Here is a 6,000-nt window from a genome sequence, read left to right on the forward strand (position 1 = left end):
CCCTGGGACAACATCTGTTCCATCTTTTGAGTGTTTTCTATTGAGTCCTCTGTCCTGTTCTCGCTCCCACACCCTATCCACTCTACCCTTTAGTGTCTGTTAGGGAAGAGATGTCTGTAAATTTTTGACAAAATCTAAGTTGTGGGTTATTTCTTGCTCTGTGCAATACAGAACAGCGGTCACTTCAAAGGTGTCTGGGCTATCTCTGCGGAGGCGCAGAAGATGAAGGAGTGTGTTCTGTTCACTTTAAGTCACTGCTGTGGGTCCTGCAAGCGGAAAGCTGCAGGTCTCCCTCAGTGTATCCGCACACCCACCTTCGGTGCAGGGTCACCCACAGCGTGTTCAACAGGTGACAAAGCTGAGCACAAGGGACGCCATCGCTCCCTACCTCCAGAAATAGGAGCCTCCCGAAGAAAACATTGATGATTCTCAGAGCCTGGGTTTGATGCAGACTTCTTAAATAAAGTAGGAAAAGGTTGCCTGCCTTGGATCCCAGCACTTGGGAGGCAGAGGCAGGCGGATCGCTGTGAGTTTGTGGCCAGCCTGGTCTACAAACTGAGTCCAGGACAGCCAAAGGCTACACAGAGGAAACCCTGTCTCAAAAAACAAAACAAAATTTAAAAATTAAAAACAAAAGGAAAGAAAGAAAGAAAAAAGTGCATGATCTACATGAACAAGAAAACCAGTGTGCTGTGTGCTTGGTGAGCCATGGTTTTGTTCTTCCAAAAAAAAATCCCTTCAGAAAGGCTGAAAGACGGGCTGAGCCTTTGCGCTGGGTTCCTGATCTAGACAAGTCTGAACACACTCCTCTGCGCAGGACAATGGGCCCTGGAGGTGCCACACCAACACTAACCCTGAGAACAAAGCTCTTCCTTCCCCACCAGGGTTGGCTGGAGAGGGGCAGGTGCTGTGCATCCCACCCCCTCTGGGCTCCACCCCATCCCTGTCCCCTCTGGGCTCCACCCCATCCCATCCCCTCTGGGCTCCACCCCATCCCATCCCCTCTGGGCTCCACCCCATCCCATCCCCTCTGGGCTCCACCCCATCCCTGTCCCCTCTGGGCTCCACCCCATCCCTGCCCCCTCTGGGCTCCACCCCATCCCTGCCCCCTCTGGGCTCCACCCCATCCCTGTCCCCTCTGGGCTCCACCCCATCCCATCCCCTCTGGGCTCCACCCCATCCCATCCCCTCTGGGCTCCACCCCATCCCTGCCCCCTCTGGGCCCCACCCCATCCCATCCTCTCTGGGCCCCTTCCTCAGGTCTCTGGCTGCCTTTGCATCTCTGCAGCACCTTCCCTTTCCCTGTGAGCACTCTGTTTGCAGCGCACACTCCAGCGTCCTGGGGCGAGGCCCGAGCTTAGCTGCTCTGAGTTCAGACCTTGTGAGTTCTTCCCTTCTCTTTTTCTCCTCCTGCTTTCTCTATGGGTTTTCTAGCTGGTTCTCTGACCTCCGCTTAAAGGTCATGGCTGTCTCCTCCACAACCCCTTCCCCCAGAAGCTGCCCGGCTCTGTAGCTGGCCCACTCTCTTCAGACCTTTGTTAGCCTGGTTCCTGAGCTCCCTTCTAGATGCATTTTTAAATTATTTTATTAATGAGTCTGCTGGCCCCAAACAGAGCCTCAAGGCCCCTGGTAAGACCTTACTGCCTCAGCTTTACAGAGGACTTCCCTCTTGAGGATTTATTCTTGTTATTTTAATTACCTCACCTCCTAGGACTGGAGCCACTAGCCTGGTGCTGAGAACCAATCGAGCACCATCTACAAGAGCATCATGTGTTCATAAGCACTGAGCCATCTCCCCAGGCCCCGGGGAGACTCCCTGGACTTCGTGCTGTAAGCATGTAAACATGCCTGAGGAATCCCCGTGCTCCCCGTGGGCACCTCGAGACCAGGCTGCCATGTGCTTGTCATGGTCACGGTGCCCTGCAGAGTCAACCTTGAAGCCCAACTCTCTTCCAGTTGGAGAAGGCGAGAGGGGAGAAGGCTCTCGCTTCAGAGCCAAGCTCCGACTCCCACGGAATTGCTTTCTGGGGTCAGCAGAGCAGAGGCCCCAGGGAAGAAAAGAAGTTGGAAGGATGACAAGAGACCATGAGGGAAGTCAAGGCAAGAACCGCACAGAGGAGGCCGCTATAATGTATGAGACCCCTGCCTGAGGTCCTAGGCGGCAGCTCACAGACACTTCCTGTTCGGACATCCCGACATCCCGGTGTCCTGGCAAGAACCCCGTATCCTCCCAAAGGAAGAGTCAGCTCTAGTTTGTCAGCAAGGCGACATGGGCTGGCAGGGTCTTTGAAGGGATTAGGATTTGGGGCACCTACTACACGAGGGAGCTGTGGGAGCGCAGCCCCATTCACCCTGTAATCCCTGTGACTAACCCTGTGGCGGGGATCAGAGCTGTCTTCCACAAGGCTGCCAGCCCACACAGCACACAGGGCCTCCGGCTCTCTTTGGAGCTGAGAAGGAGGCGTGGGGCCCATGGGAGCTGTGCTCACTTGAGTTTCCTGGGCTTCATCTCGCGCCCTTCCACCTCTGAAACCTCCACACTGGAGAAGGGAGGAGAAGTCTGGGGAAGGGCTTCCCCTCTGGCCCATGTGATATTGGGGACATATATGTCTACAAGGCTGGACTGCAGACTGCTGGGAGACGCAGTGACATGGTGTCTCCCCAACCCTGTCCTCTCTCCCCAGCTGGCTCTCTCGGTAAGTGGGGAACACACCCTTGCTAACAGAAGGCCCCACGCGGCTTCCACCGCCCCCCCCCCCAGCGCACACACCCAGGGTGTCAGTTCCCACAGCTTGAGCGCCCCTCCTTCTGGGGGGAAGGCAAGATGTAAAGGCTGGGCTCAGCAGCCGGACTGACAGACTGAGGGGCCTCCTGCCAAGAGAGGTGCTATCTTCCCGCTCAACGTCCTGGATTGAGATCTCCAAACACCGGTTCCCAACATTTTGCCGTTCCCCCCCCCCTTTACCTCAAAGCAAGTGGGGGCTCCAGCACAGGCTATGTGGCCTGGCTGGGAGGCAGCCAGCTGTCACGCGGAGTGAGAGCGGTTAGACATGTTAGACAGGTGGAGGGACAGACGAACAGACATGTGAATAGACAGGTGTACGGATGGGCAGATGGGCAGATTGGGTGCACGGATGGACAGACAGAGAGACAAATGAACAGACATGTGAATGAATGGGTGGGTGGATGGGTGGATGGATGGATAGATGGATGGATGGACAGACAGATGGATGGATGGATGGACAGACAGAAGGTTGGTGGTCTTCCCAACAGAAACCAGGACATATGTTTAATCTCTTTCTCTCCAAGTTCACTGCTCCACACTGGTTTATTAACCACCTATGACTCTCGGATGGTGAAGATGCTGTCCCTGCCGGATTTCAAGGCCCTGAGCCTTACCAAGTTCTGCATGATGGGGCTGAACACAGAGAGTGTGGGGAGGCAGCCACAGACATCACTGGCATCACTGGGGAATGTGACAGAAGGGAGAGAGAGGGTGATACACGGGAAAGGAAAAAGGAGGGGCAAGGCAGGGTCTCACACAGTGCAGAGCAAGCCTGCTTTAGAGGTCATTGCCACCTGCACGGGCTTCAGCAAGGCCTGACCGCACAAGTGGACCAGTTATGGTGCTCCCTGCTAGCAGGGGACGGATGAGCTTGGGGGGCAGCGCTGGTTCTTGGCTGTTGAGAATGTTCTGAGTCCTTGGTCTGACTTGAGAATTGTCCACTTGTCCATGGAAGGCAGTGGAGTCTGCAGTACGGTCACATGCACCAGTGGTGTGGTTATCTTAAACAATGTGACAGAAGGTGGATATAAACAGAGGGAGGGAGGGAAGGAGGGAGGGAGGGAGGGAAGGAGGGAGGGTGGATAAAAAGAAGGCAGGTAGATGGGGGTAGGTGGATGGATGGAATTGTGGGAAGAAGGCGGGTGGATGGTGAATGGGGTGGCAGGGGTTTGGTCAATCTTTCAATAAGCAGATAACTGGACCAACTCACTTTGCCTTGGCCATGCCTAGTGTTTGCTACATGTATGTAGGCTGACTAATGTCACAACTGACATGTCTGGTGCTTGATGACATGTATGTGGGCTGACTAATGTTGGATCTGACATGTATGTAGGCTGACTAAGGTCTGAGGCACTGCTTTTCTCTGGCCAGCCTGATGGGGACCTTGGGGGCCCAGGGGCCTTACATGGAGTGCTACCCATGACCGATGACCCCAGGACTTCAACACAGAAAGATGTGAGCTCAAGGTATGTGAGAAAATGGTGTGAAGCAAAATTGTGCGTGAACTCTGCCCACAGCTCTGCCTGCCTGTTTCTTCCCTCGAGAGCAGAAATGGAAGGAGCAGGGCCTGTTGGGATGTCTTCTGTGGCTTTCCGGAGCTGGAGCCTTTGGCAAACCTGCATTCTTTGCCCACCCCGCAGAATCACCCAGGTTTCAGTTCCAGGCAGAGAAGCCGCCCTATGCTGACAACTTTGGTCACAGAGAAAGATGGAGTCTGGCTGGGTGACACTTGCCACGACAGCTTTCTGAAGTGTCTTCACCCAGAAGCTGCCCCTTCCAGCCCTGGAGGCCTCAGGGGTCCTGCAAAGCAAAGTGGGAAGCTCAAGGTGGGCGGGACTGTTTCTTCCTCGGAAGGATCTAGATGTTCACATGAAGCATCCACAGTGCGTCTGCTCTGGGCCACAGAGACTGATGAGGCTCCAGGAGATACTTTTTCTGAATGTGCCATCCACCCATATCACCACGGCGGCCCCACCCACAGGGTCTTTACATCAAGTCAAGGCTTGGCATGTTTCACATGTGCTCATGTTACAGATGAGCAAATAGACTCAGAGAGACCAGGTAGCTGGCGTAAGGACACACAGCTACATCTGGGGGTTCTGAGCACATGGACACCTTTCTACCTGTAACATGCTGTATCCCAGGAGGGATGGTGACAGTGGTCCTCCAGGGGGAAAGGAAACAGCAGAAAGGAAATGAGAGGAAAAACATGAGAGACTGGGGGGGGGGGGGAGGGAGGGAGGGAGGGAGGGAGGGACAGAGAGAGAAGGGAGAGGGAGAAGGAGAGGGAGGAAGGGAGGGAGAGACAGAGAGAGAGGAGGAGAGGGAGAGGGGGGAGGGAGGGAGAGAGGGAAAAGGAATGGGAGGGAGGGAGGGAGGGAGGGAGGAAGAGGGGGAAGAGAGGGAGAAGGAGAGGGAGGGAGGGAGGGAGACAGAAGGAAAGAGATTCGGGGAAGCCCTCCATGAAGAATTGGCACCTAGGCCAAGCCCTGAGTGTGTGAGCTTCAGGTGCAAAGGCCCAGGGCAGGGTGGGAAACCCTGGCACAAACATTCCATCCAAGGAGGAAGTCTTCGATGCTCAGTGCACATGAGATAGGAGAACAGCACCCTTACCATCGGCTGGCCGGGCCAGCTCCCTCCATGGTTACCATGTGAACACAAGCTGAGTCTTGACAGTCTAGGTACAGACTAGAAGACTGACACTCAGAGAGGGCAGGTGCCCTGCCAAAAGCCACACACTGGACTGCCAGGATCACACAGGGCGCAAGTGGCGGGGCCCGAGCTGGGACTGTGACCCCCTTATGCTCAAGACGCCTCAGTTGATGAGCAGATCTTGTGTGATGCAGCAAGTATACAGATTGCTTTCTTGGGTTCCCTTCATTTTCCGTTTGACCCCGGAGGATAGAGACAGGTCCCTCTGAGGGAAGCCGCAGGAGGCCAGGGGCAAGAACACAGCACCGGGTCCTAACTTGAATCAGCTCTGCACCTGCAACGGTGGAATCACCATGCATAGAGGCAAGCCGAGAAGAAACCCATCGTCCCTGGTGGCCTGCGGCGTGTCACTCACTCATTCCTGAGTGGACCCAAATACTCACAGGCGTCCACCACACACCCAGAATCAGAGATGCTGGGGCACAGTGGGGATGCACACCAACGTGGTCGATGTCACTGGTGCAAGCATCTCACTCTTACAAGGGGACAGCCATGGTCCGTCC

Source organism: Acomys minous, assembly GCF_964271855.1.
Source record: "Acomys minous genome assembly, chromosome: 16".
Lineage (NCBI taxonomy): Eukaryota > Metazoa > Chordata > Mammalia > Rodentia > Muridae > Acomys > Acomys minous.